The following is a 12,913-nucleotide window of genomic DNA, read 5'->3' as shown; positions in this document are numbered from 1 at the left end:
AGAGTTACTCATAAATGATGGTCATACTGGGGCCTTCAGAAGAGCAGGACTATTTGGAAGGTGGCATAATTAAGAATTTAATTTTTAAGTTTCTATTTTTCATCTAAGTGAATATCTTAAAGGGTAGTTGAATATATACCAGTATGGAACTTAATGAAGAGCTCAAGGCTAGAGATATTAATTAGAGACTACATTTAGGAGTTATTTAAAGTCATGGGTTTGGGCAAGGTGACCTGGCTAATGAATATGCAGAGAGATGAGAATAGGCATGTGATCTAGTGAAGATAATGATGATGACTATGTCAATACAATTTATTATTTATAAGATATGGAAAAAAATCTCCCAATCTAACTCAAATATAAGACTCTTTCTACTATCTACAATTAAGGCCTCGTTTCTGAGCATTTGTGGGTTTACAGGAAGTTAGTACATTGCCAAGTGGTTACTGCTCCCACATACAATTTCCATCTAATATATTGATTCTTCTCTGCTTTTTCTTTGGGCATATAGCCATCCAGCTACCTACCCCTGGCCTTTTCTATCATGAAACGACCAGTCTCATTGTGCTCACATACAAAAACATTTTGTATGTGAGTACATTTCTCAGGAAAATTTAAATTTGGCAGATGATTGTTACTATTTAAACCCTGAAACCCCTTGAATCTATTTTCCTATCTAAAGCTGCTTATCTACTTATTCCTTGCAAACATACATTTTTTGAGGAATGTTTATATATTTTCAAACAACTTTTTGGCAAAATGTACACCTGATTTTTGTTCTAATTTGTACAACTGAGATCCTATATTTGATATCAATTATGAAATTGACATGCAAAGATTAATAATGAAATGTAATAGCACTTTATTTAACTGTATTATTTTGTGCATCTGAAGAATTATTATAAATTGAAATGATAGAACATAGTGAAGGAAGAGGAAATAAATGACAAGCAGGTTCTGTGGAATTATTTGAAGTTGTAAAAGGAGTTGAACTATAATGCGGCTACTCAAAATACCATCTCATAACTCAAGAACGGGTTTGAAGTCACATAACCCAGTTTGACTGGTGGTTCTGGTGATGTGCTCCCCTTAGTCTTTGGTAACAGTGGGCTGAAGAATGTCAAGAAGGAGCCTCCTGTTTTAATTTATCATATGCGATTTTCACTGCAAAACACTGGTGCTGATTACAATTATGCTCTATGGTTATATGTATTATTATCATCTTCCCTTAAGTGCAGTACAGATCATTTGCATATTAAATTCATTCACCTACTCTAAGTGATCACTATACTGCTAGATTGTTACCCTCTTATCTCAGAATATCTGTTACATCCTGTCTTCATTGCCTTGGCCATATTTTACATTTTAGTCTTTCTCTATTTTGGGGCTATTATATACATGTATTTTATCCTCATTATTCAAAGCCTTGATTTTAATCATTTTCCATTTTTGGACTATACCTTACCTTCACTGTTGTAGCTCAACTTGATGATTCATTCTTAAAATTATAATTTCCATGGACTAAATGTTTGTGCCCCCTGCACCTCCATTGAAACCAACATCCCCAATATATCTGGAGATGGGGACTGTAAGGGGTAATTAGGTTATGAGGGGAGGGCCCTCACTATGGAATTATAAAAGGAGACACTAGAGATCTTGCCTTTGTTCTGTCTTTCCACAATGAGTACAAAACAGGAAACCATGAACACTGTCATTACCAGATCTTCAGGCCCTTCAGCTCTGTGAGAAAAACTTAAGCCACCTGATCTAACACTAACACTTCCACGTGAGAGAGAGACTTCTCTATGGTTTTTCAGAACATAGACTTTGGAGATATTTTTTTCTTTACAATCTCCTTTCAAACACCTTTGAGATATAATTTACATACCATGCAATTCATTTAAAAGTGTACATGTAAAAAAGTGTGTATGTACCATATGAAAGTGTACAACCAATGCCTCCCAAGTATATTCAGTTACACAGCAACTACCACAGTCAGTTTTAGAACATTTTATTTGCAATCCCCCCTCAATCCCTCTCTCCCATAGGAGCCTTATACCCCATAGCCATCTGATATTATTGATATAAATAGAAAAGTAAAGCAATGCAGGAGTATAGAAGTGTGGGTTTGGGATGGGAAGGGGCAGTTTTTGATTTTAGATAGAGTTCCCAGGGAAGGCTGAGAGGCAGCATTGCAGCCAATACCGGGAAGAGAAAGATAGTTGTGGCCCTTACTTAGAATGAGACTCAAAGCCCTCCTTCATAATTTCTTTAAAATGTTTTGACTGGTGGCACTTGAAATAAAGGGGCCAAGTCTCTGTAGCAGGGATGGGGGGCAGGCTAATTTTTAAACTGATAAGTTTGGTATTAAATATCTAAATGGCTCTTGGCAGAAAAAAGGTTCCCTACCCTGCTTTATAGCATAGTACACTGAGAAAAGTGTCTTACAAAAGGAATTTTTTTTTTCTAGAATGACATTTCTTTTATTTGTGTGTGTTTTTTCCTATAAAAATATTTATTTGTGGAGAATCATGAGTCAATGGGATGGCACATGCAGACTATCCATGTTGACTGCATTTTACACTTATAAACATGTCCATGAGTGCAGTGTGTGGGGCCAATGGAACATGACCTGTATCCCACAGAGATGGTCCCTTCACTGCCTGGACCAGGGGTCCTGTGTTTTGTTCACAGCTGCATTAGATCCCTGAGAAGCTTCCAGAACCTGAGCTCCTTTCCCGGAGGGACTAGGAGAGGATCAGCCAGGCTCTGAGTCAGCGCCTCAGTCCTCCTATTGGTCCAGTTTTGTACTCATTTGTTGAAATGCCAACTAAAAATCTAAATTACAAGGTAAGCAGTTATAGTGTTAGAAGCATTCAAAACATCTCACAGCCTGCATGGAGGAGATTAAGCATTTTTTCCCCAGTTCCCCACATAGTACCATGTTCACTTCCATCATCAAAACAAAGGTTGCCGGGTGGCTTGGGTGGTGTCACTGGGAAGGACTGGTCCTCACTTTCCAACCAACTTGCAGGCCACAATGTCCCAGGCAGGAAGAGCTAGTGACCCCCGTTCTCAGAAAGGTGTCTTCCAGGTTTTGTCGTATCAAATATGGGAATCCCTAAGTGCAAATATTAATTGCAATAATAACAATACAAGCATACAATGTGGCTGTTAGCAGTTATCTCTCTTCACCTGTGTCCTCTCAGCCTGCCCTTCAGATGGGCTAACACCACAATGCTGGTTCTGCCAGTAGGCTACTTGCAGTGACTGATACGAACTTGCCACTTTGCTCCCAGGAAGTTCTGATATTGATGTTGTAAAGTGGCTCTGTGATGGATAGGGTACCAAATGATGCTTCATTGCCCCAGGTCATCTCAGACGTGTTATCTCCTTCTGATGAACAGAGGGCACAGGATGAAAGAGGTTAACTGGTGGCAAAACCCCGGGGACACAGAATACAGTGCTTAATGAGCGAGTGTTCCTTTTCCTGCGACTTCTAAGTGTCTGCAGCAATCATGTCATCTTCCTAATTATCCTCTTGCAAATGTATACATATGGCTCTCTGTGCAGAAACAGGTCGAAGGGAGCGAGGAATTGGTAGGCACTTGTCCCTGGAAAGGGAACTGTGATCGCTCGCTGAGTATTCAGTTTACATGCCTCTGATATTTCCAAGCACTGTTTTATTGGTTGTTTGTAAAATGCTATGAAAAAATATGCCCTAGAAGACTGGATATGCTCTATGTAGCTTAACACATAATCAAAGGAGCAGGTATGTGGCCAGCATCAAGCTTAGGAAACAAAAAAGCCCTCCCCCTACAAGTCCCTGTGTGCCTCTTCAAACAGATGTTGCTTGCTATTTGCCCCCTCTCAGTGCTAATGACTCATCCTAAATATTTTATTTGATATTTTAGGATTTTAAATACTTTTATCATGTAGCTGTATCACTGAGCAATTTATGGTTTACTCTGTTTCTGATTTTAACCTTGATATAATTAGAGTCATATTAAAAGTATTCACAAATGGCTTAATTTTGTTCACATTTTGTTGACATTGATCCATGTTTTATAGACACATATATAATGTGTATACCTACATGTTCATTAATATAAACCAAATGAATATATAAACATCATATGTGTGTGTGCGTGTGTGTGTGTGTGTGTGTGTGTGTATGTGTGTGTGATATTTATGCATCAAGCCAGTGCTTCAGTAAGCAGTCTTATGCATGTTCCTGGTGAGGGTTGAGGATATGTTTGGATTTAACATATGGTTCCTCTTCAGTTTCACTAGGTTGCACCAAAAATGGCTTTCCAAAGTGAATGTAGTAAACTTGCACCATCACCAGTTCATGACGTGCATACTGTATACGCTTAGAATAGCCGTATTATTTTCATTTTTTTAACTTTTTTTTAATATATATTTTATTGATTTTTTACAGAGAGGAGGAGAGAGGGATAGAGAGCTAGAAACGTCGATGAGAGAGAAACATCGACCAGCTGCCTCTCGCACACCCCCTACCGGGGATGTGCCCACAACCAAGGTACATGCCCTTTGACCGGAATCGAACCCGGGACCTTTCAGTCCGCAGACCGACGCTCTACCACTGAGCCAAACTGGTTTCGGCTATTTTCAAATAAACCTAGATTTTTCTTTATCTCTGGTTAAAAAAAAAAACATAATATCACAGTATTCAGTCAAACATTAAATTACTTAAATGCCACACATATTTCTCATCGTTGAGAGCTCAAGTTTTCACAATACCAAATGTCACTCCAGGAGAGAGAAAACTCAGTTGTTTCCCTGGTGTTCCTCATCTCTTTTTCCCTACTTTCTTACTCTGATTGTAAGAAATATAAGGCCAAAACCGGTTTGTCTCAGTGGTAGAGCATTGGTCTGCGGACTGAAAGGTCCCAGGTTCCATTCCAGTCAAGGGCATATACATTGCTTGTGGGCACATCCCCAGAAGGGGGTGTGCAAGAGGCAGCTGGTCTATGTTTCTCTCTCATCGATGTTTCTAGCTCTCCATCCCTCTCTCCTCCTCTCTGTAAAAAATCAATAAAATATACTTAAAAATAAGAAAGATATATGAGTCTCTTTTTCTCCCTCTCTCACACATGTTACACCATAGTGCATGAAAAGGACACTAGCCTTGGCAAGGGAAAGGATTCATGTACATGGTCTCCTAGCTTTGGGGCATCACCTAACCTTTTGTTGATTCAGCCAGTTCCCTTTACAGAAAGTGAAAGTAACAAAGCCTATTCATAATATAATGGTTGCTGTAAACATTGAAATGGTTGCTGTGCACACAAGCCTGGCAGAGTGCCTGGTGCATTTCAGGTGGTTATAAAACACAGTTAACATTTTTATTATGGGTATTTCATACCTGAACCTTAGTTCCTATTTCACACTCTTAGCTTTTTTGATGATTTTTTTTCTCCCTGTTCTTCACTGACCAGTTTCATTTTATCCTTCTAAACAGAGCCTTGAAATTGGGTAATTTACACATCAGAGAATAAAAAATGTCATTTTAATAATTGACATTTCATTGAACTATGTGTTTACAATCTAAGCCCCAATATGTTTACTTTCTCTTTTCCTAACTCATTTTGTTAAGCTATAGTAATTGGCGGGGGGGAAAGTTATTCTTTTAAACTGAGAAATAAATCATGGATCTGTTATGTAAGGGTAAAAGACAATTGTCATAATTTGCACTTGATTGCTGCATAAACAGGAGGCATTGCATTGAAGTGACAGATAAAATAGTCCCTCAAAAACAACTCCTAGAAATTAACCCGGCTTCTGAATACATCACCCATTGTACAAATCATATGCCATCACTTGTGTATATCTGAAGTTAAATCATACTGCCAGGTTTCATTTCTACCTGAGCATGTGTGGAAAACAAGGTTTGTGAAAAGACTTTGGTTAGGGTCCAAGACATCTCCTAAAACAGTGGTTGGCAAACTCATTAGTCCACAGAGCCAAATATCAACAGTACAACGATTGAAATTTCTTTTGAGAGCCACATTTTTTAAACTTAAACTTCTCCTAACACCACTTCTTCAAAATAGACTTTACCAGGCCATGGTATTTTGTGGAAGAGCTACACTCAAGGGGCCAAAGAGCCACATGTGTAGCCAACCACAGATATATACCATTGCCCAGCCTGTGAAGCTCAGTGGTTGAGTGTCAACCTATGAACCAAGAGGTCACAGTTCGATTCCCAGTTAGGGCACATTCCTAGGTTGCAGACTGGATCCCCAGTGTAGGGCATAAGAGAAGGAATCTGATCTATTAATGATTCTCTCTTATCATTAATGTTTGTCTCTTCCTCTCTGAAATAAATAAAAATATATTTAAAATAAATAGTATATGCCATTATTGAATTATGGCCAGGCAGCAATCACTATCTACATGAGGTAATACTTTAATTTTCCCCATTTTCCTGAAGGGAAATATGAGGTATATAAAAAATTTACTGTCTTGTGCAAAATCAGTTGAATGGTGAAAATGGGAGAACCAAGGTTCTAAGTTTGGCAGTCTTCTTCAGGAAACCAATGTTCTGTATACTTACAAGTAAATAAGAACCTTTCCATTATTTTTATTATGAACTATTTTCCCACTAATGCTTCCTATGTGTTTTGTTTTCTTTTTTTGCATTATCTCTTGAGCTAATTGAAAACAGTAGTTTATGAGTTACGAGTTTCAGAAAATTTGTTTTATTACTTCTCCTAAATGATCAATTATTTGTAATACTAAATTGAATGTGTAAACTAGTTTTAAAGAGTTATATTTTATTAAGAACATAAACTAATCTAGGATGTGGATATTATGTTACTTTTATAAGCACTGTTCTTTAAATGAATCTGGCAAAGAAATGTCATTTCTTAAATTTTAGTATGCAGTAAAGCCAGCTAACCAGAAATTAGGAGACTTGCATTCATCTTATGAACTAGTCTGGTGAACAGATCCCTGTCTTAAAATATTCCAGGTTTTTGTTTCCTTTTGCAATCAGTAAAAGTAATATTTGCTTTGATTATTTTCAGTGTGTTGAAAATCAAAGGAAAGGAACACTTATCCCATAAGTTTTTAGAGATACTTCAAAATTGAGTGGTTAATCATTTCCAAGTGAATGTGGAAAGTAAGGCCCAGATGGATAATTTAGTTATGTAGCCAAGCACTATAAGAGCATCGTTATAACACAGAACTTTTTTATTGCTCATGTGGTTCTTTTTCTAGAATTGAAATCAATCAATTTATGACTGAGTGCTAATCTGACATTTAATTCTTAGGGTGTGTATAAAAACTGAAAAGGATGATTAAGTGATCAATTCATTAATTTTTGCTACTTGTATTTTTATTTATCCTACTAGAGACCCGGTGCATGAAGTGGGTGCACTCAGGGGGCAGGGCCCTCAGCCTGGTCTTCATGCTCTCATGGTCCAGGAACCCGTGGGAGGTATCTAACAGATGACTTAGCACTGTTGCGAAGGCAGGAGAGGCTCCTGCCACCACTGCTGCAATTGCCAGTCATGAGCCTGGCTTCTGGCTGAGAGGTGCTCCCCAGTAGTGCATGATTGGGGTGGGGAGTGATGTGGGAGGTTGGCCATCCCAGGAGGGATTATGGGAGGGCTCCAGGGCATATCTGACCCATCTTGCTCAGTACAGATTGGCCAGACCCTAGCAGCAAGCTAATCTACAGGTTGGAGCATCTACCCCATCATGGTCAGTTGAAGTCATAGGGACTGGTTGACCAGCCGACTGTTTGCCCCCTGGTTGTCAGTGCACATTATAGCGAGCAGTTGAGTGTTATTAGCATATCATTAGCATATCACACTTTAATTGGTTGAGCAGCCGACTGGACAACTGGATACTTAGCATATTAGGCTTTATTATATAGGAGTCCTCCTCTCTTGGAGAAATGACAAGAAATAATATTCTTATTTTATGTGGCTATATTTGACTTCCACAATTCACTACATTTTGTTTTTTGTCAATGTATGCATAAAGACATGTGATTCATCTCCTTGACTTTGGTTGTTATAATATATTTCTCTGGGTAGAATAGCCTTTGCATCTTTTAAACATAGAAGTATTTTAATTTTTTTTTCTCTGATCTATTTCCTTTAACAAGTTTTCAGAAGCTATTTCATTCTCAGAACGCTTAATGTGCTGAACTTGAAATTCTTTTGGAAAAAAACTTAGCATCAACTTGTTTGTTTACAACATCATCAAGAATGTGTGGAATAAGTTTCGGAATGATATTGCCCTTAATTCTTTGTCAGATAGAATCTGCATTTCATGTATATTCACATGTAAGTTTCCAGTATATGTGTTTCTGAAAAAGGCTAGAAGAGATTTAGAGTAATTCTCTTTACCCTTCATATGAACTATTTTACTGATTAGTTGAAATATAGTGCTTTCAGGAAAAGAAACTTTTTAATCAATAATAGGCAGATAACACAAAATTCAGGAGCTGAATTGGGATTTTAAAAAAAAGTAAATCACAATGGTAAGTAGACTTGAATGTGAAACCAGATAAAATCTCAGAGCAAACAATCCTCTTGATTAAAATATAGACTTACATACTGAGAAAACAGTTGGGAGATGCCATTAAATGGTAGATTTATTTCACCAAGTCTTAATATTATTAAATATTTTCAATCCTTTTCCATTTCCTTTGTGCTTTTTTTTTTAAAGCTAGAAGAGTTAGGTATCTCTGTGACCTTACTTTAATTTGATTTAAGCATCAATACAAAAGCTTCATAGGCACATTGTGAAGTAAAGTGATTTATTTTTCTATTATTATGTTCCTCTGGGAATTATGGGGCATCCTGAACATAAATTCTAATGAGAACCTCATTCACGTGCACAGTAACAAAAAGAAAAGTCAATTCTAGAGACAAAAACTTGAATAGCAAGTCAAGGATAAAACTGGATTGTGTATAACTATTAAACTATCCAGGTACAATAGAATTTTTTCTGTTCTTATTTTTATATAATTGCTTAACTTTTAACTTTGGAAAGACCACTTATAGATGTGTTCCAGTGACCCTTAAAACAATATTTGATTATGTAAATCTTAGTAAACTATATTCATTATAAAATTAATTTTAATAAAATATGACAAAATGATCAAGTTTTTGACTAGGTCTTTTGACTAACTTCTTTATTACTACAACTTATATTTTTGACAATCTCATTTTTATAGCTACCATGCCCACAAATAAGATTAACCTGGTACCATAAATATCATGAACTTTATTCTTTTGTGAGTCAGCTACCTTTCTTTAATACTAATGCCATGGATTTCACTTCTAAGCCCATCATACTTTTTCAAAGGAATGCCATACCAAGGTCATGGGCAAGAGAAAAACGTATGAATCACAAAAAAAATCAGAGAAAATGAAGCCGAAGGACCTAGAGATCGTGCTTCTGGAGGAAGCTGCCACACATACTTTACTCTCATACCAATGAGCAAATTGCGTGATTCCAGCAGCCTAAGGACATGAAATATTTATATATCATTTAGCTCGAGAGTAAGTCATGAAAGTTAAATTACTTATTTTTCACATAATGTTTCATTTATGAATGGGGGAAGGATAAACTACACATTATCGTTTTTGTAGAAAAGTATTTGAAATTATTTGCATTATTTTGCTCTATTACTGATGTATATTGATAAATGACATATTGAATTTTTCTCTTGCAAACATTGACTTTACCTCAATGTTTATTTGACAAATATTTGATAATCTTACCACATCCCAAACCCTGTGCACAAAGCTTCGCTGAGATGGAGGCTGCATGTGCTCCTGGCATAGCAGCAGAGATTGCTGAAAATAAATGAATAAGATCCTCCACCCGTTCACATGTAATGAGTCTTTAATTAGTTAAGACATTGGAAATACAGCAGTGAACAAGGCTGAGAAAGAACCTCTCTCTTGGGTTTATAGTATAGTATGATGAAACCGATTAAAAAAATAAAATTTAAAATGTCAGAAACTGATCATGTGACTTTGGAAGAGTCCTTGTGGCGACACACTTCAGCTGATATGGGAAGACAAAAGGAACCTGACATATAATGATAGGTGAGAAGAACATCCTATAGGATGCTTTGACTAGTACAAAGAGCTTAAGGCAAGAGCATACCCAGTGTCTTTAAAGAAATAAATTAAGTCCAGTGTGTGTGAGACAGAGCAAGTGATGGTGACATAAAAGGGGGAGGGAGGGAGGCAGGAGGCACATCAGGAAGAGCTTTAGAAAAAAAGATTTTAATTCCGTTTCAAATGGAGGCTACTAAAGGATTTTAACACTGAAAACTGCGAGAGAAATGATTGGTTTACATTTGACAAAGATGATTCTGAGGATCAATAAATGGTGGCAAGATAAGAAGGGAGACTATTAAAATTGTCCAAGCAAGACATACAGTTTTTGAATAATGGTAAAAATGAAAACTATATGGGTTTTGTGTGTTTTTCTTACTGATATGACATGGGTCTCAGAGGTAAAGTAAACATGTTCTTTAAATAATTACATAACATTTTTTCAATGTTGTTGTAGTAAGAAATGATAAATGAATGCTGGATGAAAAAAAATGAGACATTTCCCATAGAAATTGACAACTGGACTACTGGAAATTCAACATCAGCAAAAACTGAGATGTTAAATTTTATGTACAGGAATGAGGAAAAGATGTATACATTATGATGATATAATTCTGGATATTCCAATGTGATTAGAACACAAAATTATAGAAGAATGAGACAAACAATGTAACTAGAACAAGATTGTGATTGTGTTAAGTAGTTTGGACACATGGGAATGTAGAGAATATATGTTTTAAGATGAATAAAATAAGACATACAAAAATAACATTAGATTCTCTGTGATATACTAACACCCATTGGATCATACGATGGGGCTAGAAAAATTAAAGGAAATATCATCCTCTCTCCCGAGCGATGCTAGCAAAAAGATGAGGGTTCAGGTTATACCTAACTCTGGGGCTGAATTGACAGAAGCTTGACTGCCTGCTTTATGCCAATATGATCCTTTGCTTGTAATTCCCCTCCACATACATCACTCTGCTGCTCAGCCTTCTACTTTGGCTTACGCTATTTTCACTTTATGAAATGTCATTTCCACTCAGCTTATCTTCTTTATATCTAACTACTACTTGTTCGTGAGTAGTTTAGCTAGGATACCAGCTCCTCGCCTTCTGACTCCGTTACTCTTGTTCAGCACTTCTGTAACTTTCTCGAGTATTAAGATATAATGTTTATATACTAAGCTCCTCCATTAGATTTTCAGTTGCTTGATGATTGTTGCATTGGCTATTCATAATCCAGAACTTGATATAGTTTCTGACACGTGGAAACTGATCCATGATTTATTTTTCTCAGTGTGTGCATGTGTATGTATATCAGTCTGAGCCATACTCCTTGGTTCTTTCATCGGGTCTTATTTCTTAAAATATAAAATTTTCTTCCAGAGGCATTTTTAAGAAAGACAATAATAATAACACCACAATAATAAACAGCTTGAAGTTTAAAAATTATTACTATACTCCATTTGTTTTATAAGTTAATATTGCTCTTAGTTTTTTTTTTCCCTCCCTGAATACCAAAGTAACTTACTAGAGAAGAATAGTTTTCAATAATATACTCTATATGTTTTGATGATAGCAACCGTTAATTAAAATTAAGAAGATAAACAACTTTTGTGTCAAATAAATAGAAATAAAAGATACCAGTTTGTTGATTTTTCCCCCTCAAGAAGCTTTAATGAAGGAATGATCCTTAGTCATCTGCTGATCCTGGGAGAGGAAGTGTAATCTGCACCATTTTTGATGAATGAGGCTGGGCAATTTACCATTCTTCATTCATTGATTAAAATTGAACACTTTTGTGCTGTGCTAGTGCTGCACTTTGCAGCATCTGTGCTTATCATAGTGGATGTTTATTTTCCGTTTTAGTCTCCATTCACTGTTCTTTGAAGTGATTACCCAAATGTAGTGAAGTATTTTTAAGAGCTAACGTGTAGCTGATAACACAAAGTTGACATCCCCCTCATGGGTGATGGAGGTTGGTATTGCCTACAGATGAAATTGGCACAAAGGGTTTTCTGAGCTTGGGTTTGACATTGAGTGTCATTTAACAGAGAGGCTGACTTGGTATCAGTAATATCAAGATTTATAAAGGTTTCTTTTGAAATAATGCTAACCTTACCTTGTTTTACTGTCAATGACCAGCAGTTGTCTTATATCCACATCTCTTTTATCTCTTTTTTATTGAGATGTAATTGACATAGATTATTATATTAGCTTCATGTATATAGTATCGATATTATAATTTGATATATGTATATACGGTATATACTCAACATAGTTAAGTCTAGTTACTATTCACCACCAGTTACCAATCTTTTTCTTGTGATGATAACTTTTAAAATACAATCTCTTAGTGACTTTTAAATGTACAATACAGTATTATTAACTACCAGAGGCCCAGTGCACGAAAGTCGACACAGGTAAGGTTCCTAGGCCTGGCTAGTACTTAGCTCTGACTGGCAGGGTGATCAGGGCTCCCACTTTCACCTGCCTAGGCTGGCCTGGCACTGCCTGTTCACCAGCTTGTCCCCCATTGCTGCCGCCACCTCTGGTCACCTCCCTCTGTGGGGTGGTCAGGGGTGTCCTGCTTGCACCTTCTGTGGCCAGCCTGGGGCCTGTAGGCTAGGGGCAGCTCCTGCACTGAGCGTCTGCTCCTTGGTGGTCAGTGCACGTCATAGTGAACAGTTGTTCCACTGGTTGTTCTGCCATTTGGTCAATTTGCATATTAGGCTTTTATTATATAGGATAGTCACCATATTGCAAATTACATCTCTAGTACTTATTATTTCATAATTGCAA

This window comes from Pipistrellus kuhlii, unplaced genomic scaffold (assembly GCF_014108245.1).
Source record: "Pipistrellus kuhlii isolate mPipKuh1 unplaced genomic scaffold, mPipKuh1.p scaffold_m20_p_4, whole genome shotgun sequence".
NCBI lineage: Eukaryota > Metazoa > Chordata > Mammalia > Chiroptera > Vespertilionidae > Pipistrellus > Pipistrellus kuhlii.
This window is presented reverse-complemented; position numbering follows the sequence as displayed.